Source organism: Rousettus aegyptiacus, unplaced genomic scaffold (assembly GCF_014176215.1).
Source record: "Rousettus aegyptiacus isolate mRouAeg1 unplaced genomic scaffold, mRouAeg1.p scaffold_m13_p_17, whole genome shotgun sequence".
Classification (NCBI taxonomy): Eukaryota; Metazoa; Chordata; class Mammalia; order Chiroptera; family Pteropodidae; genus Rousettus; species Rousettus aegyptiacus.
In genome coordinates this window covers 10,085,102-10,111,452 of record NW_023416292.1, presented here as the reverse complement: position 1 = coordinate 10,111,452, position 26,351 = coordinate 10,085,102, and the positions used below count along the sequence as shown (strand labels likewise).

Genomic DNA, 26,351 nt, shown 5'->3' with positions numbered 1-26,351 from the left:
TTAAATATATAATTTTATATTTATATATGTAATTTTAAACCTCAGACACGTATTTTTTCCCCACCAATCACTTTCTATGGCTTATTGTCCCTTGAACTGTATTCCAGGCATCCAGCCTGCATGAACCATTTCCAGCGTGGTCTCAGATCATCTTTACCTCTGAGGTCTGTGTGCTCTAAACGCACACCTTGGAGCACAAGTTTTCTCACGGTTTCTTTCCTCCTGAAGCTTCCTTTTTGACCCTGAGCTGTAACAGGCATCTCAGGCAGTTTTCTTTGGGGTGTGCCGAGCGCTCCCCTCCCCCACCGGCTCCTCCAGCAGCCCGGCCCATCTCCTGTAACAGACCACACAGCGCAAGGCAACCAAGCAACAGAGAGCAAAGAAGCCGTTTTCTGGCATCCTTGACCTAAAGGCGACCGGGAGTGTAAGCACGGGCTCCACAATCCTATTAGGCAGTTAGCTGATTGCTGTGGCCCACAGCCCCGGGCGATGCGATGCTCGGGAGGCTCGAGGCTCGGGGATTTTGGCGCCTGCCCACCTCCACTGCAAACAGAGGCATGTGCTCCGACTTTGACAGCTCCCTGGGTTCCTGTGCCAAACAGCACAGCGCTTCCATAATGTATTTCTCCACTGCCAGCGTCAGGAAACCACAGACTTAGCAGCAACCAATGTGACCAGGTACTATTTCCACATGACACGCAGAAAAATATTCTGAGTAAGACCATTAAATAATAATCCTCATTAAAACCAAACCAAACCAAACACAGTCATTCGTAAAAGTGTATTAAAGGCAGGGGAAAGAAAATGTTTTAAGAGATTAATAATTTGCTGATGAATTTTATTGGATAATTACACGTCGCTGGTCTTTCCAGAGTAGCACATTTTTTGAAATTAAAAATGTCTTTTAAGTTTCAGCCTTCCAAATGTGCACGTCAGGTGTGCTGAGAGCTTTTTAACATGCAAAAAAATGAATCACAATATTAGACAGCATGCTATTTTTTTTTTATAAGAAGGCAGCCTTACCTAAAACATTAATCTGTTCCAAAAAGATGCTACTAATTTAGAAGAAATTAGAAGCAGAGCCTACACAGCAAACACCTCTGCTCACACTTCATTAGTATGTATTTTCACATAATTCAATTAGCCAAAACACATACGCATGCTCACAGTGCTGTTCCCTGCTCTGGGAGTGTCAGCAAGACTTTAAGCAGATCTGAAACAAAATCGCATAAATGGCGTGCAAAGCTCTGTGCATACAAAGATACCTTCAGGGTTCTAATAAATTCATGAAACTTTTTAAAGTGTGATTTCCTAGCAGGCAATCACTTTTAATTAACAGGATCACCTACAGCAACACAAGTCCTTCAAAAACTTACATTATTTTTTCTTTTTGAATTTCAAAGTTTCTGTAGTAAAAGTTGAATAGCTGAGTAGCTTAACCTCAAAAGGATTCCAGGCTTTTATGACAGTTATAAATCACTGTGGTGCCTTCTTTATAAGAAGAAAAGATTCTTAACACAACAGAGAAAGAAGGAAATCTCTTTTTAGTCATAGCTAGAAGCAAGCATTTTCTCCAAAGGTCAAAAAACTTTTCCTCAGTTAAAGAATAATTTTAAGGACATTGCAGCTACTTGTACAAGTAATCTCTTCTAATTTACTTTATGAATTAAACATTCGATTTCCAGGATTGTGGTTTGACACGGGATGGACTCGCCTCTTTGCGCAGCTGGCTTCGTAGAGTCTTTCCTCTTTAGTTTTTAGTAAACATGGACCATGGCTGAATGTCGAGTCTTACTTAATGAGCCCTTCTCCAGGAGGAAGAAGATGAGACTCTATCTACTTCGCTAAAGGATTCAGTTGAGCGGTTCTTGCCATTTCTTTTCCAGGCCTTTGTTGAAAGACAGGGACATGATTTTAGGCAGTCTAGGGCTAATGGTAAGGTTGGAAAAAGCTGATTCTGAGATGAGGGAAGGGGAGGGAAGACGGAGGGACACCAAAAATCCTTCCCTCCCTTTGTCCTTAAGGAACCGGGGCAGTTGGGTGAGGGTGGATGCCTGGCTCCGACAGCGCCCCCTGGCGAGACATCCCCCTCCCCTCTCCTGCGTCCCAGCCCCGATGCCCCTCCCCCAATTCCTCTTCTCTAAAACTGCCTCCTTTAGTTTGGCTATGTCCCCAAATGTGAGGGAATAATCAGATGGGAATTTGGGGAGTGGGGAATTAGCATGGGGTCTTCTGCCCTTCTGCAAAGCTGGTAAGATGCATGCAGCGTGGAGACTGCATGGTCAGGACTTTGGGGGGAGCGGCGGGGGTGCAGGCAGGTGCAGCATAATACCCAAGCGCCTCTCTCCACTGCGTGGCACTCCCTGAGGCCAGCCACCGTCACCTCACCTGGGGGGCTGCAGCAGCCTCCCTGCCTGTCCTCCTGCCTCCGGGGCTGGTGTTGCTCCTCTCAAATCCGCTGTCTACCCCGAGTTCACTCACAGTTGGTCTGAGGAACCAGCCTGGCCCGGGGCTGTATTAGGTGTTCGGGACCCAAGGTCTTTTCCAAACAGAAATCTAATCATTGATTCCCAAGCTCAATTCTTTTAATAGTTTTCTACCATGCGTAAGAAAAAAAAAAATCTAAATTCCTTAATTTGACACAAAACCCTTTCATACTCTTCCCCTCTGCTTATATTTCCAGGTTCAAGTTTTGCCCCCTTTTATCAGTCAACCTGATTCCAAGCTATTTTAGATCCTAACTCCCTCACCCCAACCAAAGGGCCATTTTCTTTCTCAGAATCCACCTCCTCCCACCGCAAACATGGTATTTTAGTCCCACTCTTTGGAAGATCTCTTTCCCCTTTTCCTCGGTTTGAGTTGAAAGGCACTCTGGTTAATACCTACTCATTCATCAAGCCCCCACTTAAAAACCACCCCTTCACATCCTTTTGGAAGTCTTCTCCAGCTCCCCCACACTGTAGACCTTTCTGTGCTCTCTCAGCACAGGCTCCGTTCATTTCAGGGACTCTGCTCATTTCTTCATCGAACACTTCCTGAGCACCTACTATGTGCCAGGTACTGTCCTGGGGACATCCTGATGAACAAGACAGATCAATGCCCTAATGGAGCTTATATTTGAGTGGAGGGAAATAAACACAATGTAACTGTTCAAATAAATAAGTAAATAAGTAAATAAATAAGGCGATTAGTGAGTGTGGTCACTGTGGTGGGGGAAGTGTGGCCGCTTTCAGTGGGCGTTTGAGGTAAGGGGTCTCTGTGAGGAGAGCGCCTCTGAGCTGGGGTGTGAGTAAGGAGAGAAGCCACGCCAAACAAAGACCATCTAGCTGAAGTTTGTTCCGTATGCAAAAGAAGGAAATACAAGCACAAAGTCTTTGAGGTGGAAGCAGATGGGGGTGTTCAAAGACAGAGAAAGGCCGGTGTAGCTGTTGTCTACCAGGCCACGTGACCTGTCTTCATCCAGGGTCCTGTGAGCCAGGCTCTTTGGCTCGCACACTAAGCGGTATATTACAGCTCAGTCTTTACCAGAAATAATATTGTCATTTTGGCCTCCACATGTCATACCTTTGTTTTATTTCTGATTATTCGGAACTAAGCAAGGTACAGAGCTGCCATTTATCGGGCCCCTCAGAGACTTCAGCATTAGTCAGAATATGTGCTGTAAATATTTTTTCCACTGTAGTTGGTTTCTTCATATAATTTATGGTGGTTCTTTTCCATGTAGGACCTTTTATTTTTATGTAGTCAAATTTCTTTTATGGTTTCTAGGTGTGGGTCATAATTAAGCTTTTCTCGTTCTGAAATTTTAAAAAATGTTCACTGTTTTTTTAAATAAAGATTTTTTTTTTTTAGAGTGATGGTAGGTTCACAGCAAAATTAAGAGGAAGGTGCAGAGATTTCCCATGGACCCCCTGCCTCTCCACGTGCCCAGCCCCCATCGTTACCACCCAGAGTCCATAGTTTACATTAGGCTTCACCTTGGCGTTGTACATTCTATGGGTTTGGACAAATGTATAATGACATGTCTCCATTATTATAATATCACACGGAGTATTTTCACTGCCTTAAAGAAGTCCTATGTTTTTTTCTAGTACTTTTAAAATTTTATTTTGGTTTACATCTAGATCTTTGATCTATCTGGAATTTATTTTTGCTGTAAAGTGGTAGAGATCTAATTTAATTCCTTTCTTTCCTACCTTTATTAAGTTATAATTAACAAATAAATTTGTAAGATATTTAAAGTGTACAATGCGATGATTTGATACATGTCTGTCTACATGGTGAAAGGATTCCCCCTCATCAAGTTAATTAATTAACACATCCATCTCCTCATAGTTGCCTTGTGTGTGTGTGTGTGTGTGTGTGTGTGTGTGTGTGAATACTTGGCTTCTACTCCTGTAGCAAGTTTTGATTATACAATACAATACTATCAACTATCGTCGCCATACTATACATTAGACGCCCCCTGAACTTATTCATCTTATACCTGAAAATTTGTACCCTTTGACCCATCTCTCTCTATTTCCCCCACCTTCCAGCCTCTGGTAGCCACCATTCCATCTGTTTCTAAAAGTTAGTTTTTTAATTTCACATATAAATAATACCATATACCATTTGTCTTTCTCTGTCTGGCTTATTTCTCTTAGCATAATGCCCTCCATGTTGTTGCGAATGGCAGGCTTTTGTTCCTTTTAAAGGCCTAATAATATTTCATTATGTATATACACCACATTTTCTTTATCCATTCATCTCTTGATGGATACTTAGGTTGTTTCTATTTCTTGCCTCTCGTGCATAATGCTGAAATGAACGTAGGAGTACAGATATCCGAGCTAGTGATTTTGTTTACCTGGAAGTGAGATTGTTGGACCATATGATAGTTATCTTTTTAATTTTTTGGAAGATCTCTATACTGCTTTCCATAGTGGCTGTACCAGTGTACATTCCCACCAATAGTGACAAAGGTTCCTTTTCTCCATATCCTCAGTAGTATTTATCTCTTATCCTTTTGATAATAGACATCGTAACATCTCATTGTGATTTTGATTTGCATTTCCCTTATGATTAGTGATGTCGAGAACCTTTTATGTGCCTATTGGCTATTTGTATGTTTTCTCTGGAAAAATATATATTCAGGTCCATCATCCATTTTTAATTGGGTTATTATTATTATTATTATTTTCTCTTGTGTTGTATGAACTCCTTGTATATTTTGGATATTAACTCTTATCAGATACGTGGTTTGCAAATATTTTCTCCCATTAAGTTAATCTTCTCTTGCTGCTTTCAAAATTCTTTCTTTGACTTTTGACAGTTTTGATGATTGTCCCAATATGGGTCTCTTTGGAACGCTCAAGTCTTCCTGGATCTGGATGTCTGTTTCTTTCCCCAGGTTTCCAGGTTCGAGAAGTACTCAGCTATTATTTTGCTGAATAAGCTCTCTACCCCTTTCTCTTTTCTTTTCCTGGGACATCTATAGTGTGTATAGCACTGTGTTTGATGGTGTCCCATAAGTACCTTAAGCTATCTTCACTCTTTTTTCATGACTTTTTTTTTTGCCCCTCTGATTGGATGATTTCCACTGTCCTGTCTTTATATATACTGATAATCTCTTCCACTTGACTGAGTCCACTGTTTTTTAGTTCAATTATTGTATTCTTTGATTTTTTTGACGCTCTAATATTTTTTATGTCTTTTTTGAAATCGTCACCTGTTCACGCATTGCTCTCCTAACCTTGGTGTCTTCATGGCTACTACTGTTGAGCAAATCACTTCTCTATGTTTCATTAAGGTCAATTGCTCGGAATTTATCTTCTTCTGTTCCATTTCTTTCCCTTCCCTTCCCTTCCCTTCCCTTCCCTTCCTTCCCTTCCCTTCCCTTCCTTCCCTTCCCTTCCCTTCCCTTCCCTTCCCTTCCCTTCCCTTCCCTTCCCTTCCCTTCCCTTTCCTTCCCTCTCTCTTTCTCTCCCTCTCTTCCTTCCTTCCTTCCTTCCTTCCTTCCTTCCTTCCTTCCTTCCTTCCTTCCTTCCTTCCTTCCTTCCTTCCTTTCTTTCTTTCTTTCTTTCCTTTCTTTCTTTCTTTCTTTCTTTCCTTTCTTTCTGTGTGACTCTGTCTTGGTTTCTGCACATTAAATATATAAACACCTCTTTCAGTCTTGACTGATTGGCTTCCTCTAAGAAATGAACCTCACCATCAGCTGTCGTGAGCTCCCCGTTGCCTCTCAAACCTTTGTGATTGCCCAAGCCGCCATCTTTATTCTTAGTAGTTCCTGTTAGATTAGGGTGTGCCAAGCCCTGTCAGTGTCCCATGGATGTGGGAAATGCCCACACCTGTTCAGACTTCCAGAGAACTATTAATTTCTGCCCCTTCAGCTCCCTGATGCAGGCTTGTTGGAAGCCAGGCCTTCAGGCAGCAGCTGGGGAATCAGAGTGAGATACGCGGTGTAACCACTGACAGGGAGAAACCGGCAACGGGGTGTTTTCGTTTACTCACCCTGTGCTAAGCCAGAGGGAGTGGTCACTGGAAGTGCTTGTGCCACCAAGGAGAATTTCTTGATTTCGTGTGGTCCCAGAGCATTTATAAATGTTGAACCCTGTCAGCTACCAGAGCTAGGTGATTTGGGAGCTGGTCTCTCAGGCGGTAGCCATGACAGTTGGCGTGGTAGATGTGTGGACAAGCTCCTTCCAGGGAGAAGCTAGAGACAATTTACTGTTGGAATAAGTCTTGGGGAGGAGGGGGGCAACATGCCCACTGGCTCTTTCACGCTCCCAGGATGATGCCAGTCACCTCTCAGGTGCAGGCTGATTAGAAACTGCATCTTCAGACAGTGGCTGGCAAAGTATTTAGTCAAACCCCTTCCAGGGAGAGACTGGGAGGTGGGCACCTTTGTTTGTTCCCTCTGTACAGAGCCCAGGTGGATAGCTGTAAGGAGTACTCACCGGCCCATTTAAAAACTGCTTCTTTGTTTGCCGTAGTCCCGTGAGACTCGATTATCCATTGGCTCTCAGAGCTGGGTGATTTGAGGGCCTGTCTGTTGTGTGGCATCCTTAAAATTTAAGGCTCTGGTCTAAGCCCTTTGCTCCTCAGGGAGAATTTGAGAGTTGGGAATTTCCTCCCAATTTTAAGGTGCTGTTCTAGAAATGGCAAGAGTGCGTTCAGCCATTCCTACCCGTTTTGAAATGGATATTTTTTTCAGTCACCTATTACGTAGGAGTTATTCAAGTAGTTTCTGGATTTCTCTCAGAAGGAAATGATCCATTCGTAGCTGTATATTCTGAACATCTGGGAGGAAATAAAGTCAGGAGTGTCCTCTCTCACCATCTCGGTGATGTTGCGCCATTAGTTAATTCTTTTTAAAAATTTCTATCCAGTCGTCTTGACAATTTTATCAAATAATCTGTCTTTGAATGTCACGGCTAACTTCATTAGACATTACATTCCTCTGTGTATTTCTGGCGTTTTATTCTGCTCTATTTGTGTGTGTGCTTAATCTTGTGCCATTACACACGATTCTAATTGTTGTTTTATATTTGGCAGTGTTAGTGACTCTTAATTATTCTTTCTTTGCAGGATTTTCTTGGATATCTATGTATGTTTATTTTGTTTGTCTTAAAATGTTTTTATTTTACACTTCAGGGGTTGCCCAATGTATTTTAACTTGCCACAGTCTTCCTTCAAACATCTTACCTCTTCATGTACAATGTAAAAACCTTGTAGCAATATGCGTCCATTTTATCCTTTCTTTATTTGTACTAATTTTTACATACATTTTATTTCTACATTATGTTATAAATTCCACAATACAGTTTTATTTTTGTCATATATAGTCAATTATATTCTAAAAAATTAAAATATGAAAAGTGTTTTGTATATACCCATATACTTAACATTTTCAATACATTTTATTCTTTCATTCTGAAATACTTCCTTTAGTAAATGCTTTCATTTCACCTTAATTGCTGATGATTATTTTCACTGGATGTGGAGTTCTAGGTTGACACTTTTTTTCTTTAAAGATGTCATCACATTGTTTTCTAGCTTTCATTGTTTTTGTTATGAAGTAGGCAGTCATTTTTATGTTTGTCCCTCTGTTTATGATGTGTGCTCTTGTAATGATTTCTTTTCAAAATTTTCTCTTTTTCACTGGTTTTTAGCAATTTGATTATGCTATGCCTTGGTATGATTTTCTTTTTGTTTATCATGCTTGAAGTTCGTTGAGATTCTTGGATCACTGGATTTATTGCTTTCGTCAAGTTTGAAAATTTCCAATCATTATTTCTCTAAATATTTCTCTGTCCTTTCTTGGCGCCTCAGTTGCACATATGTCACATTGCTTGATATAGTGTCACAGTTACTGAAACGTTTTTTTTTGGTCATTCTTTTTCTGTTTCATTTTGGCCAATTTATATTGCCCTGTCCTCAAGTTCCCCAACTTTATTCTGCAGCATCTAATCTGCTAATAATTCCAGTGATTTTTTTCCATTTCAGATGTCTAGTTCAGTTAGAGAATTTTATTTAATTTTTTAAAAATTATCTATTTATCTCTTTATTATATATCTTCCATTAAATTCTTGAGTATATTTATGATAGCTATTTTAATTTTCTTTTTTGCTAATTTTATTATCTTTACTTTTTCTTCTTCTTTTTTTTTTTTCAGCTTATAAAGAACATAAATTCATTGCTTATAGTTCTGAAGCCTAGATGTCTGAGATCAGGAGGCCAGCATAGTCGGTGAGGGCTTACTTCCAGCTGGTGGACTTCTTGCATCCTCACATGGTAGTAGGGCTGAGGGAACTCAATGGGGGTCTCTTATATAAGAAGAGCTCTAATCCCATTCAAGAGGGCTTCACCCTCATGACCTAATCACCTACCAAATGCCCCACCTCCTTGAACCATGTAACATTAGCACTTCAATAAGAATTTGGGGGGTGGGGTTTGGGACACAAACATTCAGATGGCAGCAATCACTGTTTCGCCCATTAGGCTGGGAGTTAAGGCAGCATGGATGGCTAAATGCAAAGAGCACAAGTTTTGATGTCAGGCAGCCACAGGCTGAACCTCAACTTACTAGCCATGGATTTGTATCTATTTCTATGGACTTGTTTTCCTTCTGTTGTCAATCACTTTCTCCGGATTCTTGGTATGTCTTGTATCTTTTGAGCGCAAAACATTATAAATCTTACATTGTTGAGTGTCTGGGTTTTGTTGTGTTTTGTTCTGTCTTTCTTTAAATAGTATAGTATTCTGGTCTGGTAATTCATTAAGCTAATTGAAGTTTATCTTGATTTGGTAGGGAGCTTATTTTTAAACCTTTAAAGAAGGACTGGCCTAGAGTAGTTTGCACTCTAAGGCTAATTTAGCTCTACTACTTGGGTGAGACACTTCTGGAATTTTTACTAAATGAACTAAGTCTTCAACAATGCCTTTCCATTTTAGCTAGTCAGAATTTGAACCTCATCTGGCCCTGTGTGAAATCTGAAAATCATTCAGCTGACGGTTCCCAGTGTTTCTCATCTGGCCTTGGGTATTTTTATCCTATATATAAATACTATATTCTTTAGGAACATATTCGAGGCTCTCCTATGCGGATTTCTTTAGTTCTTTTCTGAATTGTTCCATCCTCTCTGGTTTTGCACTCTATACATCATAGCTGCTTCAGTGGCCCTGAACTTTTATTTCTGCCTCCTCTATTAGGTGTGGTTGCTGTGTTCTCCTTTGGTACTTTCTTCTTGCTCTGCAGTCTAGAAAATTACCCTGGGCAGAAATCTGGGATGTTTTCCAAAAACTTACAATCACACATTTGGCATAGGGCAGAGCACACATTCAAGCCATGGGCTGTGATGCTCCGGAGCCCATGCTCTCTTTCCTAACCACATCAAGGGGCAATTCGTGTTGGTCCTCCAGCCTCCAAGACTCAGAGGCCTCCTGAATGAAATGCCTTATAATCTGAATAAAGTGACTGTGCAGATTATCAAGGATCCTCTGGCCAAAGCAGATGAAAGGACCGAGTTTATAGAGAAGCACTCGGGGAAAAGATAATAGTGGGAAAGAATGAGAATGTACATAATAGGTGAGGTTACCAAATTACCTTTCAATACTGTAAATTCAGAGCTTCTTACCTCAACTAATAGGGAACACAGGTATATTAAAGTAGCAAGTTGATTAAAATAATGCTGTAGATATTTTCTCGATAGATCAGACTTATGCATCCTGAACTGTTTCTTCCCAAAGAGTTTAAGACAATAATGACTTTTTGATGGTCACTGACAGATTGCACTAGGAACCATTGCTATGATTTTTCTATAGCTTTTTTTTTTGTTCTGTGTTTTAGATTGGCTGACTAAAATAGGAATAAGTAGAATAAGTCAAACACCCCAAATTGGAAAATTCTGACAATAGCAAAAATGTCTGTGTCCAAGTTTACTTCCGTTCTATCAATACAAGATTTGTTAGCAGAAAGAAGTACTCTTTCTCTCAGCTAATTTCAAATGATGCTTATCCATTCATTATAGCCATTACTTAAATGACTTCTACTTGACAATGTCTTTAGAAAAACAACTAAGGTATCATTTGTTAAAAATATTCTTATCTGAAGACTTTTCACCAGGTTGTACTGGCCTTCTTCCTTTGTCAGACCACATGCTAGTGCTTTGCTATATTTGGCTCTTACAGAAGTGATTTGAATCTGCATTATAACATAGCTTGTCTCTGAACGCTATCACCTCCCAGTCAAAACTTCATTCTTCTGAAGGGGAGAGTGGATTCTGAAAGCTTACTATGAACTTTCAGAGTTTTATTTTCTTTGCTGCTTCCAGAAGCATTGGACAGGTGGAAATCTCAGGGTCTCCTGTCTCAGCAGAGGCAAGTCTTCGTTCCTCATCTCTCCCCTGCCACACTCATCTTACTGAATGCCTTGTCCATCCAGCAGGACTCACCTGCTGTAGAGTTTTTTAAGACTCTACTGAGAATTTCAAAGAGCTCTGGGAAAGAGAGATTTATTTGACTTTTCAAACGACTTAACAACTAAAATACCACATTTGAAAACAGATAGATACCTGAAGATCCAAAGGTGTTCTAGTTGCCCGAAACATTTGGTCAAGATATTGGAAAAGAAAAAAGAGTAGAAAGAGAGGTCAATGAAAACTTTAGCACGACAGTCTCTTTTAAACTCGAACATAGTTGAGGATCACTTTCTGAATGTAGCTTGTGTTCAAGGTCACATAACTTACATACTTGGCAACTGTACTTATATTTTCATATCACTTGGGTTTTACTTCTATCAGGACTATCAAATTGTGCTGAAATTGTATGTAGAGCTTTTTTTTTATGGGCCAATACTACTTTAAGCAATATTTTGTGTGGATGATGAACTATATTACCTACCAAGAGAGTGACCAGTTTTCTATTGCTATGTAACAAGCCATTGCAGAGATACAAATAATGTATTATTTGTAATACTTCTGTAGTTGAGCAGGATGGTGGTTCTTCTGGGTCTTGTCTGAGAATCACTCTTGTGTTTGCATCAGTCAGGCCTGGATTTCTTTGAACATGGCTCCTGAGTTCCAAGAGAGCAAAAGCCAGGAGATGCCAAGCTGAAGCTAGGCCTGTAAATGGCATCACTTCCACTGGATTCCATTGGTTAAAGAAAGGCATAAGCCAGCCCAGGATTCAAGGGGAGAGGAAACCCACCTCTCGACAGGAGAAGCAGCGTGCGCATCGACTTTGGAGGGGAGACTTTGAAGGGAGGTGTTTAGAGACTATCTAACATACATATATCTCAGGAGCCATTCCAGTTTGCTTAGGGTTATCCTGGTGTGTACCCATGGTCTTGCAGTAATTAAGAACACTCACCTTTACTCTCAAAATTGTCCTGGATTGGCTGATAAATTACATGGTCACTCTATCCATAAGATGCCATTTAGACTTAAAATTCTACAAATTTCAATTAGTAAGACTGTTCAACCATGGAGTCAGTTGTGTAATCAGGTTCCACTCTTGGTTTTATATCTAGCAAGACTTTTTCTCAAATAAGGGCAATGATGGTTTAGCAAGGAAGTCTTTGTATTTCCAGTTCAACTGTGTAATATATTGCATTTGTGAAGAGGACTTTGAATCTGTGAGGACCTGTCAGAGACTGTAATGATCGTTACTTCTCCATCTCTCGGAGGTATTTTAGGTTATTTACACTGAAAATTTCCCAGCAGAGAGGATGGAAATGGTAGAACTTGGATATAACATACTTTGTGATTGCCTGTGTTTGAGCTCTGCCTTGCTCAAATCACCTGCAACATCGCTCAAAGATAAAATCTTCTAGGATGTTCCCTGGGCTAGGCAAATGCAAAACTCTGAGGCTGGCCAAGCATGTGTTAACATCCTAGGCTCTCCACATCCACTTTGGATATCTTCTGGGCCCTTCGGCTATGTCCAGGTTCATGGTGCTCGCATGTGCGCCTTATCTGTCACCCAGGCAGAGCTCTCTTTCCAAGCTTTTGATCTTGCCTTACCTTCTCCCAATAATTGGCAACATTTGCTTATTATGAATTATTAATAGAATAATTATCCCATCATTCTAAATTTGGGAATTGATGAACAACTGAATTCTGAGATGGAAATTACTTTGAATGTGTTCAATCTCTTAGGAAAATTATTCATATTTCAGCAGTAGGCTTCTACTGATTAGCCCTAATATTTTTCATTATCCTTTAGCTCAAAGTGAGATATCTCACCTTGATCAACACCTTCTTAAAACTCTTCTTTAAAATTCTGTAGGTACTCAGCTCTTCCTTTCTGCGTTTCTCTGTGGCGCGCTCACTCACTCACTCTTGGTGTCTGTTTTCCTTTCCTTCACCGTAAACCTTCCTACACACTCCAGTTCAGCCTGAAAACCTTTACTGGGAAGCTTTAGCCCCACCTGCAGAAAGGGTCTGGAGTAAATCTCGTTTCCCTAATCCAGAGAGCTGCTCTTAACCCAGATAGCCAACATCCTCTCAGGTTTATATTGTAGAGGCATACAGTGTATGGGCGGGTACCAGTCTGCAAAATGTTGGTAGATGGTACATGAGGAGAGAAGTAGAGAAACTGAAAGTAAATATGCCCATGACTGGCACTTCTTCAGACTCTGGAGTGTGTCATCTGTCACCATCAGGATCCAGCCTTTTCTACTTACTCTTAACACTAAGGAACTTAACGGCAACTGCATATATGGAACAAATGGAGACCTTAGCTAACTGAGAACTCCGAATGAGAAAATTATTAATTTAATGGGTATGATCGATTATATTATTTGTTTCTAAATGTATTATTTATTTCCTCCCCGCCTTTGCCAAGTATTCTTCCAGGCAGGATACATGTGTTCCCTACCCCCACCGACTTTGAGTTTAACCACACACTCCCTTCGGCCTGTGGATATGACCTACATAGAGTCCAAGCTAGAGCTTTATATGTGCTTGTATGGTTTGTCTCTCCTCACCCTTTGACCTTCTGTCCTTCACCAGAGAAAAACATACTCCAGACAGTAGGTGATCCTTCATCTGGGGTCCCAGATAGAGAAGACATTCAAAGCTAGTCAGATCCCCAAGGAGCTCAGCAGAGCTCAGCAGAAGTGTATCTAACTCATAGCGTTTAAGCAACATGAGTGAAATATTAACATTTGTTGTAATAAGTGACTTACATTTATGTGCTTGTTGTAACAACAAAAACTGACAAATACTGCAATTGGTACCAAGAGTGGGGTTTTGCCCTGACAAAAACCTTAAAATATGTGGTGTTGCTTCAGGCATTAAGAAAGTCATAATAGGAAGCTGGAAAAGCAGCAGCCCGTGTTGTATATTGATAAAACTACCATAGATAAATGTACCAGTTGAATCTCTGTTGCTCTTAACACTAAGAAAATTAATGGCAACTGTGTCAAAGGGCTTTGAGACAGAATGTTGGTGGCATGGACTGATTGCTATTAGATGCATTCGATAAGAGACTGACTATAAGAAAGAGATGAACTGAGAAATGAAAGGGAAGAGTGAGAATCTATAAATTCCAGAATTTGCTTATTTAGTATATGCTGCAGTTTCTCATTCCCTCCCAATAAAATATTCTCATTTTAACATGTGACCTGAGGACAAGGGCTAAATGAGGAGTGTTGCCATTACGACGCAGCGTGGGTCCGAGACCAAACCAAGATCATGGCTTACACCTCTTCTGTTCAGATGTCTGATTGGATTAATAATGTATCCTCCAGTAAATTATTTCAGTTGGACAAAATAGCTCAGGGCAAAAAGAAGAAAAAGGCAGGGGGCATGGTCACCCTAAAGCCTGATAAGCTTAAAGTACTTGTAATTAAGGGAGAGAGATGCATGAGTTGAAAAGAATTATGAGTCTGGCTATTAGCATATGAGGTTGACTGGAATCAAATGGATAAAAACAAACAAACGAAACCCCTCAACAGTTAAAACAACCCTGTGTTACCTAGAGTGCTTTAGCATGGATTAATGGATGTGAGAAATAGCTGGATTTATAGGGACAGGAAGTGGCCTAGGAAACTGCTCAACCACATTTTATGATGCTCTATTCAAACGTGGCCAAAGATGGTAAGAAAAGAGGCCAGAACTCGTAGAAAATGGAGGCAAGAGCTATAGTACTCCCAGGGAGGCCGAGGGGCCTACTTAAGGAGCATTTCACATCCTTAAGGTCAGACGGGACCCACAATATTTGTTTGGTGGGATTTCAGAATGACTGTGGACTGGTGCCCCCTGTACCTCCCCTTTCTGAGCGGAAGTCTTTCTTGTGGCTAACCTGTTTCTGTTTCACCATTGTGTGTTGAACGTGTGGGGTAAGACAATTTGTCTTTTAAGATCACCGGTCTCTGGATCAAAAGGAGCCGCAACTGGACTTGAGAAAATAATGAAGTTCTTGGCTTTAAGCCTAAAGACTTGACTGGATGTACCTTGGGTCTCTTGGAGGGAAGAACATATTTGTGATCAAGAGGGCGGTCTTGGTGGAGAGTACCATTTGCTTACGATTTTTTGTTCTGTCTCTGCCTTGTCATGTTTTCTTCTGATACAGTGCACTTTTCTACCCTGTTGACGTCTGGCTTGGTATGTGAGTTGCCTTGGCAGGGGAATGTGAGAGGGCGTGACATACGGCACATCCAAGCAGAAGCTTTAAATGTGCGCGTATGCACTGCCTCTGTCTCTACCAACCCTTGGCTTTCTACCTTTCCTATGGAAAGCTCGTTCCCTGATTGATGGATGTTCCTCACCTTCCTACAGGAATGAGAAGCCCGTGGAATGCAACCGAGTACAGAGGAGAGGCCTGACACGGCCACAGTCCCGTCTCAGACATTCTTGAGCGAAAGTACGTATTTATTCTTGGAAGCAAACAACTGAAATTTGGGGTTGTTTGTCACTGCAGCAAAAGCTGACTGCTACAAAGAATTATAAAATGAGAGAAAAAATCATACACGAGACAGGAAAAGAAAATACTGTGCAAGTCAGCTAGATTATGTAAAAAACCAAAATCATGTTGAAACCTAACATTTATTATGTGTAATTATTGAACTTCCAAAGGAAGAAAAGCAAAAAAAAAAAAAAAAAAAAAATCAAGATGAGAATTTCATTGATTTTTACATCCCAGATAGAGGCTTAATTGAAGACTGGAGAAAACATCTTTCAACGTTAGGCACTGAATTAAAAGATTGTCAAGGGGAAGCTATGACAGTGGTACTAATATGGTTGGTTAGAATAAGGCATACAAGGCAGTATTTCTGAAAATCCAGATGCTTTCTTTGTGTCATGTTGCATGCATAGTTTGAATTTGTTACTAGGAGACATGACGTGAACTGATAACAGTGACATTCTTTGGACCACTTCAAAGATTATGTATTATATTTTCTATATCTGTCTAAAGATGAAACATCTTAATAGGAAATATAAAATTTGACCTTAGATCTACTCTTAGACTCACAAAGGGAATGCGGACTAAATGTTGCTAACATAATTAGATTTAATTGAGACAAGATATGAGGTTCACTAGGAGAGTTAAGCAAAATAATAAAACTCTTCAAATAAAAAGCAAATTGTAGACTTTGGTGGAAATTTGTGCTATGCATGGTTATTTGGTATAAATCATAAATTGCTATTAATGTCAGAAAAAATTACAAAATACTCAGATATGTTTGGCTATTTCGTTTTTAAATGGCTCATAATACTTTTAATTATGAAGAATATCATTTTTCTTCATCAAAATGGCATGTGCTATATGCAACAAAAGCGACATTCCAATTTAAAAACGGGAAACTTAAAACAAGCAAAGGAAAACCTTTGTACGACTATGGAAAAGAAGAAAAAAATGCGTAGTTGCAATTGGAAAATGATTTGAATAAATTGAGCAATAGTTTTGTTTTTTTTTAAATATGAAAATAATTTTCATATATGAAATTATAATGTTTATACATGATACATAAAATTCATGGTGTATTTCTGAATCTAAGGATTGCTTTAAGCATTTCTTTACTGACAATTCCACTTACAACTAAAAATAATTATTTTGGAATAATTAATATCCAAACTGACATTAATTTTAAAAATTATTTGAGAATAACAGGGGCTCAAGATTGTCTAATTTGGTATTACTAAAAACAGAATAAAGATTACATGAAAATATTGATTATAACAACAAATTAGTGCTTTTGCTGAAATAAAGGTAAGAAAAAAAATTTATGGATGAATAGGTTTGTAATATGTGTATTTTTATGAATAACTCAAATATTTCTGGCCCATGAATTTAGACAGCTCACTGGTAATTATCTGTCTGATATTTAACCAGATGTGTGTGTATGTGTTTACATCCATTTTTTCATTTTGTTATTATAAAGAAATGTTTGTCAAGATAGGAGGCTGGAACATATTACATTTAAGAATTCATTAGCTCGATCTATAGATTTTAAGTGTTTAGACTTCTGGTACGTGGCCCTTCACTTGTACTCTTGTCCTGGCCCCTGAAAATGATAGAGGTGTTTTGGTCAGAAGAACCATTCCTGAGGCATGACTTTGCCTCTTACTACCTATGTCATCTTGAGGAAATCATTAAACTTCTCTGCATCTCATTTTAGATATAGGTTTATGATAATATCTTATCTACTTGTCTCCTAGGGTTCTTTTGAAAATCAGCTAATATGATGGTGATGGTAGCAGCAGCACTAGCAATAAAATCAAATACCTACCGGCTATCATGTGCTATTTATTAACTCTTTACTGCAATAACCTATGAGATAGTACTCTTATTATCCCCATTTTGTAGGTAAGGGAACCGAGGTACGGATAGGTTAAGTAACAGGCCCAAGTCCACACAGCTAATAAATGGTGAAGGTGTGATTTGAACCCAGGCAGTCTGACTTGTATTTTGCAAACCTAAAGTACTTGTCAGGTATTATCATTATTAGCTATAGCCTGTGAATACATTAACCTGAATAGTTGTAACAGCTTATGCAGCATCTCCGTCATTAGTTCGATGGTAGAATTCTTGCCTTCCAACGCTCTGTGTAAGAGAGAGAGGTTTGTGAATGAGAGGGGTTTATAGAGTCCAAACTTTCCTGCTGGAGTTCATGGTGTAGAAAGGAAATTGATCTTGAAGACTATTGTTATTATCACTTTGTAGAAACAACTAAAAGTTTGGCTAGGAACTGATATAATCTGTGGGTTAGAACAAATATCACAGATGGTGTAGTTCAATGCAGTAACCACTATAAAAATATTCCTGGTACCTCAAGTTATCTCAAGGTCTACTAATTTTATTTGGTTTGTAGAAGAAATAGAAAAATGATAGGAGAAGAACCAATAGCAAATCAGATAACTATCAATTAAAATCAGATAAATAGCTAAAAAATTGTGAGGGATAGAGATAGGTAGTCTTTTAGAAACCTCGGCTTCGCAAAATATAGCATATATTTTTTTCTAACAAAATTCACTAATGGGTAACTGAAATCTCAGACCCTCAGTGATTTTTAGAAATAGACAAGTAATTTATAAAGTTATTTTAAAAGTTTGTTCTGACATCACATTACATTGTTGTAGTAGTGAACCTAAATATAAATTCATCTTAATCTGGAAGTTTTATAATTTTCACAAAATTTCTCCCTCTGGAAGGAAGAGAACCAGACTTCACAGACGTATGCATGCTAGTGGTCATTTGGTTGTACGAGACGTGCAGCTAGGTTATCAGTGGGTTTCGGCAGAACAGAAAAGTGCTACATGTCATGGACCTTTGGGGTACCTTGGGAATAGCTGAATTTGCTCATCTTCACTCCAGGAAAGTGGAGGCCCTATGTAGCCATAGCTACATACTGATCGTGGGATGTGTAAGAAAAAAATTGGCACAGGTTTTTAGGTAAATTAACTAGAAATGAGGCATTCAAATACAATTTTCCACCAAGTAGTTTTCTTAGCATTCCATACCCTTATTCCTAACTTAACTTGATTTAAATAATGTTTCTTTAGGGAAAATTATCATGGAACTCTTTTGGTATCAGAGCCAGGTTTTTGGTGTTTTGTTTTGTGTGTGTGTGTGTGTGTGTGTGTGTGTGCGCGCGCGCGCACGCGTGCTGGTGTTTGAGAAACTCGGGGAATATTGGTTACCATTTCAGCCACATTCTCTTTTGACCACTATCTGCACCGTCACTGCAGTTAAAGCTCGGCTTCCCAGCGTGACGGCAGGAGCGGCCGAGCTGCCAGCGCTGGTGTGCTCTCGAAGGGGAATCGAGAACATCCTTTCACAACAGCACCCACAGAAGAGGCTCTGATGGGAGGCTAATGGGTGATGCGTGAAAAAAGGGTTTCTATTCAAACAAATTTGGGAAACTCTGCTCAAGAAAATCAAATGAATCGAATGTGTACATTTCTCCCTGCCGCAGGACTTCTCAGAACATTTAGTATGGTAATGCGCGCTGTGATCTCTGCAGGGGAGAACGCAGAGCAGCCCGCTGATGAATGTGGTGTGGAGCCGCTTTGAGGAGTGGCGCTTTGTAGCAATACTTCATATTTCACGATCAGTGCTGCCCAAACGAAACCAGTTGAGAAAATAAGGGCGTAAATATTAAGGCGGCACCTGATGTGAAAGGGGTAAAATAGAAATCGCTGGCCCCGTCTGTCCCCATCCCCTTCTCAGATACAGGAGCGTGAACGATGCCCCCCCCCCTTTCTTTTTTTCCCTCCAAGAACAGGAAGCAGGGCACTCCGAACAAACAAAACTGCTTGTGCAAAGAATCACACACAGTGGTTCCGAGTGGCTCCAAGGCCTATGCCTGAATTAAAGGCGAGGCCATGTAAGAGGAAATAAAAGGGTCTGCTCCGAGATCAAATGAAGCATTTGTATAAGACCTTATTCAGAATGGATACAAATGCATCAATTCTTCAGAATTATAGGTGAATCAAAGGAAAATTACAGCCAAGGAGATAAAGCAGCAGCCAGCAGTCGAACCACGTACAGTGCAGAGATGCAACTTTGAAGCTTCTGGCCTGGTGCGCCAAAGAGCCAGGTGTGGCCGGTGGAATCGCAGCAGCTCCAGCTCAGCATCTGGAGTGAACAAATCCATTCCATAGAAAAGGAGGAGGTGCACAAGAAGGCGGTGAGAAGGACCAGTTGAAATACATTTTTGAAAAACAATCACTTTGAAGAATATAGAACGTTCTTTAAAAAAAACAATGAAAATTGGGTCTAGGTTCTGTATTACTCTGTTTCTTGGTGGTGTTGTGAAAGAGTCGTATATGAAGAATGTTCAAGCTCCAAATAGCTGAGCCCCCAGGATTTCTCTCTTCTCTGGCAAAGAGAGGGAGGGAATGGAGAAGAGAAAGAGGAAGAGGGAGAGAAAGAAAGAAGGAGAGGGAGGAAGGAGGAGAGAGGGGCGGGTGGAGAGATAGATATGTAGATAGATGATAGGTGATGGATACATAGATGATTAATAGATAGATGATTGGTAGACAGACAGATAGATAGATACGGGTGTGGGGGGACCCAAGGCAACATCGTGTCATCACGTGTGTGTGAAGCAAGTGTGATATTCTGAGACCGAGCCAGTCATTCATAACCAGGACCTGGCATCAGTCACCCTACAGGCCTGAAGAAAGATTTTGTGTGTGGATAGATTCTCTCACTGTTCCAAGAATTGTGATATATATCGATATCGATATAGATATAGATATCTATCTATATATATATATATTTTGCTATTACCATAAAAGTATACAATATATAAAACAGGTGTCACAGCTATGAAAGATTCCATAAAGTCAGTAAGCAACACTGCGATGACTAAGCATTTATCTAGATCACAGAGTCTTTTGGCTCTAATGGGTCTTAGCGATGATCCAGCAACCACCACACATTGCAGAAGCCGGGACTGAGGAAGAGCTAGGAGAATGACCTGTGTGAGGAAGGCCCAGGGGCAGAGCTGGGGTGGCTGTCTGGGTCCTGACCGGCCTCTTCGCCACCCCTCCTGAGTTCTGTCGGGATCTCCAAATGCTTCCCTAACCGGTAGCATTTGGAGATCCCCGTCGTGTGGTGGTGGTGTGACCACAGACACGTGGTGTCTCTGGTTCCAGGAAGCCGTCCTTTGCAGTGGGGAGTGATGGTCTACACTTTCCCTTTTCTAAGATGCCTAGAGAATGAGTCTCTGTCACCTCCCAGAATAATGTCCCTGAGAGAGTATTTCCTCATAATTAACCTAACCTTCCCCTGTCACTGGTTCGAGCCCCTTTCTCCATAAGGGAATGGAGAGCCTGAGAAGTTAAATGCCTTGTCCAGAGGCAGGACGCAAACCTGACAATCCGCCTTCCAAATCTGTGCATTGCTTGTTCCTGCAAACTGCTCCTGAGGCCACTGAGTGATGACAGGTGACTGCGGGACACCGGGGCGGTGCCTTCCCCGAGAGAAGTCCGTTGTGAGCAGACCCAGCCCCTGCTTCCGGAGAGGACATATCAGGTTAAAGAGGTGACAGAGGAGGTGGGCTACGATGGGGTGGCAAGTTGGTGGAGGGCTCCCGAAGGCAGCCAAGAGACTGAGACTCGATGCGACAGGCAATAGAGATTGCCGTGGGGGTCCTGACAGTGTGATGGACGCGGTGGCGCTCGAGGAAGATGATTCTCTCAGATAACAGCAGCAACGCCACCCACAGTAACACCGACATCCTTCCTGTGCCTCATCTCTGGGGCTTCCAAATGCTGCTTGTCACTGTGGGAAAGATAAAAAGCCTCCTCAGTTGGACCCTGGCCAGCTAATCTCCAGTTCAAGGAGCAGGCCAGATGTGTCCTCGCAAGGAAACTACATGTTTGGACAAAGGCTTGTGCAGGTATGAAATATAGCTCTGGGGGAGGTGACAATTCCTACCACATGTGTAGGAAGAGAGACTCACAAGCTGGTGAACGCTGCCGCTGCCTTTTCTTCCTATGGGAACAATATGCTCTCTCCTCTCTGCACATCCCAGGAAGCGTGGTGTGTGCCCAGTGCTCTCAGCATCCGGGGATTAGCCCGTTTTTATTTGAGATCAGCCTCCATTTCTTAACGTCCAGTTAAACCTTTTTTGACTAGAAGGTGCATCTGAGCTTCGTTGACATTATTGTATAGGGCATGTGGCGTAAAGGACGAAGCACTGAGCCTGGACCTAGATATTCCACATTCTGTCCGTGTGACCTCTTAAGATTTCTCGTCTGTAAGATCACTAAACAAAATGTTTATGAGACAGTGAATGTTCGATAAGTTGATGTTTTTGACCAAGGCTGTACCTAAGAATCGACTTGGGAGCTTTCTTTTTCAAAACGTACAAGCTCATTCTTTTCCTGTCCTTCCACAGATATCATAATGGAGAATATTTGGAGTGAGACTGGGCATCTGTGTTGTGAAAATACGCTGGGGTCCTTTCAATGAACAGCTCTGGCTAAGAACCACTGCAAAAATATTGTTGCTGTTGCTATAGGTTGTTTATTCTGAAGAACTGAGCTAAAGACTTAGCGCTTAATAATTGTCCACATACAAATAATTGGTGTTTATTATGCTGTACTTGAAAATGACTTAATATTTAGCTTCCTATAACCATTAATATTTTAAAAATATTTATATTCCACTTAGTTTCAAAAAAGGATTTGAAATGGTTTTTGCAAAACAATTTTTCTACATAAAATCTGCTCTCATTCAGATTGACCTTTATACCTAATTAGTTTGAATTTAAAAAGTTTTTTTCATTTTTGAAAATTAATGTTTGTCCCAAAGTTTATTTCTCTGAACTGGTCTGTGCCTGCATCTCCTTTTAATTTCCCTCCAAGGACAGATGTGGCAGAAATGGTGAATTGCAATGGATCTTGGGATCACCTTACTAAAAAAAGCAGAAACCCCCAGATTGTGGAGGCTGTGTCAATCTCTCAAAGCATTGAGCTAAGCAGTCTGGGAGTAAGGCTGTGGAAGGCCGCAAACGGGAATACCAGTGAGCTCGTTACCATGTCCATTTTCCATCCTCTGTGGCTGCTCAGTTTTCACGGGTGCCCCAGGTCCACCCAATTTTCACCATTTCCTCCTTAGTAGTAGAAGAGGTTGCCAGGTGAGGCCATCATCCCAGAATCACATCTACTTTCCTTTCCTGAAATATTACTTTGGAAGAGAAGAAGAAATGGAATTACTGTTTATTGAGCACCAAGTTATTCTAAAGGTTTGGTCTGAAACCTTATAAAGAAGTTATAGAGCTATTTGAAAAGTGATACAATGGAATGGACCAAGTTAAAGTTTCAAAAAGCAACTTAAACACTTAAACAAATAAAACCCTCTGAATACATAAAATTATGAATAACACTTGGGACTCAGTGCTGAGTATGACCTTGACCACAAGCACAAAAATGAGCATTATTATTGTTATCGTTAATTGCACACATTGGTTTTTTTTTTTTTTTGTCAATATGGGGAAAGAAGTTAAATTTTTAAATCAGCTTTAAAAATAATTGCAATTCTTTCAGTATTTTCATTTGTTTATCAACAAATATAGGAATCCATGACTCTCTTTCAATAGTCACTTGATTCTTCTTCTTTCTTATGAATTATAAAATAGATATTTGTGAATGGCTCGCAAGATTTATCCTGCTTATTTTCCAGATCCCAACTGCCCGATTTTTTTATTGATTTAAAATTTTTCTTCCAAATGGCTTTTTGATAAAAAAAAAAAAGGATTGTTGAAAGAAGCATTTTTTTTCTGCTTAAACTGATTTAGTTAGTTTCAATGTCCCTCCCAGTTTTGTTTTCTTGCATTGTATAATTACACAGCAAAACAAATGAGCCTTCTTCTATGTACTATTTCTTTCATTAACACTGTTTAAGAAATAGGAATCATTGTCTCTCCATATCTCCACTATCTGTCCACACCCACAAGGGCCCCCACTGACACAGAGAGAATTCCGAAGGCCGGAGGTGCAGCCAAACATTCAGCCTCTCCTATTCCAAGTTATTCCTGACAAAGAGATGCTTCTGTTCTTAAGATTTCAAAGCCGACAAATCAATAAACCCCTATGATAACCTGTTCCAATTAATCATGTTTATAATGAAGAAGTTCAACATAATTGTGTGAGCCAATTTGTATACACCTTTTCTCAGACAAAACTGGTGTTTTGCAAATGTGAGTTGAGACATATCATTAGTGGGTGTTGAAATCTACTGAGCGAATTATGGTTGGCTTAAAAAAAAAAGAAATAGAATAGAATGAAATAGACTATAAAATGTAAAATTGTGCATTTTGTTTCAGGTGAGTGAGTGTGTATCTGTGTGTGTGTGGTAGATAGGGAGAAGGTATGGTCCTGTGGGTTATGATGAAAAATATTTGAAAAACACTGGTCTAAATGACTTGTTTTAAAATTGTATCCGTCAAACTCTATATTCCAGAAAAGGTTTTGAGATAGTTGGAAGGTCGGGGGCCCCTATCACTAGTTCAACCATTAAAAAACTCTTATTTTGTTGTCGTTGTTCTTTTATGTATTAGGGGTATTGCATAAGATTTCATTGAGAGAAACTATTCTGCTTCTCAATAAAAATGTTTGAAAATCATTGGTCTACGTCAAGAGTATATTGATCATCTATCTCTCTGTTTAGAACTGCACTGCTTCTCTTAAGAAATAATTATTCAGTGGCTCCCAGCTTTCTTCAAGGCTAAACAGTCCCACTTCCTCAACTGTTTCATTGTTGGTTGTATTTTTGCAAACTTTCCATAATTTTTATTACACTTGTGTAGCTCCTTTCTTGTTTCTCTACTTCCCCAAATTTAGAGAACAATTGGAGCCCAGTTGTCACTACGATGTTTTCTGGTTTAGTCCATCGCACCCCAGCAAAGGTTCTTACCGACCCCTGGAGTAGTATCCTTTTATTTTGCTGCATCTTCCGAATCTGAGTAAGAAGATCTTTATTCAAAGAACAGCCAAGTAGAGATGAGCCATGCATCATCTCTGCCTCTCACTCCTTCCGAGCTTGTGACCTAAAGGGCCTACGTACAGTCTTCTTGGCTGTTCGGGTACTTACTGATGATAAGGAATGCTAACTTGAATCGCTGATCAACTGAATGATAGAATTTTAGTCTTGAAATTAACATCATTTACTCAAACTCTGTTACTTTTGCATAGTAGGAGACCGAGGCCCTTCAAGGAGCTTTTCTCCCAGTTGTTTTGTTCTCTGACTTTAGATGATTTTCTTAATTGTCTGGTGACACTTGGCCATCTGTTCGCATTCTAGAACGGGGCTATAAAACTCCACCTGGAAACTGTGTACGTGGAGGGCTTCCCTATAGCCGGCTGGGACTTTTCTTCGGGAAAACCCAGATGTCAGTATCTCTGGGTCTTTTCCCTTGGGCTGACGAGATGCCCTAGACAAGAGTCTTCCCATTTCCTGCTGCCAGATTTCTGGAAGCCAACTGGGGAAGAAGGAGGGGTGAGGAGACAGGGCAGGTGGGTCTCAACATTTACAATATCTCCTGTTCCTTCTGTTGTCACTACAGTGCCCCAACCTTAAATGTGCTCGTTGTCCCCAGTCCAGCAGTCTTCTCTAGAGAATAATCCTTCAGTCTTCTTCCAGTTGGTGTGGGGGAGGAGCAGCTGCGGAGCTTAGCAGAGTATGGAGGAGACGTGTCCTTCTCAAGAAGGCTTTTGACTAATCCTCCTCTTTTGTCCCTACCTTCAACTCTGCTTCCTGGTTCCCCTACGACCTGAATCTGTCTAAGTTCTTAGTTTAAATCAGGTTACGTCTCTGGCTTTCCTGACTTGGGAGCAAGAATGCAGTTTTCTTGGATCTGCTGTCAGTTATTGCTTGGACATCTGCTTTCCAGATTCCAAAATATTATTTTGTCCACCCCCACTCCTGCCATTTTATTTGTCCTTGTGCATATATTTCTTTTTAAAAAACTGATACCTTGTTTTTGTTACATTAGTGGAGATTCTGAAGGAACTAGAGGTTCAATGCACGTGTCCGATTGCTATGTATAACTGCTGTAATTTAGGCCTCACAAATTATTTGAACAAATAGCTTTAACCCTTTCTTTTACTTTTCCTGTCCACAATTTTTCAATTATTAAAAAGCAGTACAATTGTCTAATTTACATGTCACTTCTATAATGTTCTTTTTCCTCCAGTAGAAATGCTTTGAACTTTAATACCCACTATGTGGATAGTAGAAGGGAAGAGGAAGATGATGGATGGGAATTAGTTCATTCTCAACCCTAATTATCATCTCTAGAATTATTAAAAGGTGATTGTATCTAACATTTTACAGGATGAACAAGTAAAAAATAATTTGAATATTGAAATTTGTGTAATCAGCACATCTTTTTTTTTTATTAAGTTTATTGGGGTCACATTGGTTAATACAATTATATAATTTTCAGGTGTACATTATAATTTGACATCTACATATTCTATTGTGTGTTTACCACCCAAAGGCCAGTTTCCCTCAGCTGCCATATATTTGATCCCCTTTACCTACTTCACCCTCCTCTTACCTCCCCATATCTGACCCCCTTTAACCATCTATCTCTCTGCTCCTCCCCCACCCCCTACCCTTTGGTAACCACTAGTCCATCGTCAATGTCCCTGAATCTCTTTTTGTCTTGTTCATTTGTTGCTTTTAGGTTTATACCCCACATATAAGTGATATTATGTGATTTTAAACTTGTTCTGTCTGGCTTATTTCCCTTAGCATGATTATCTCGAGGTCCATCCATGTTGTTGCAAATGGCAGTATTTCATCTCTTCTTATGGCGAGTAATATTCCATCGTATAAACGTGCCACAGCTCCTTTAGCCAATCATCTATCGTAGGATACTTCATTTGCTTCCATGTCCTGGTCACCAT

The 26,351-nt window shown here is 40.2% G+C and overlaps 1 long non-coding RNA gene across 12 annotated transcripts in view; it reads left to right on the top strand.

Moving 5' to 3' along the window:
• The window catches only part of LOC107521636, an 84,849-nt gene extending 61,922 nt beyond the window's left edge, over nucleotides 1-22,927 (top strand). For 11 of the 12 annotated variants that reach the window (XR_004955127.1, XR_004955125.1, XR_004955126.1 and 8 more), the window contains one exon: nucleotides 15,264-16,373. This is a non-coding gene — a long non-coding RNA (uncharacterized LOC107521636). Of the gene's footprint in view, nucleotides 1-15,263; nucleotides 16,374-21,835 lie in introns of those variants that run through there. The other variant, XR_004955118.1, reaches the window with a different exon arrangement.
• The last annotated feature ends 3,424 nt before the right edge of the window (nucleotides 22,928-26,351 follow it).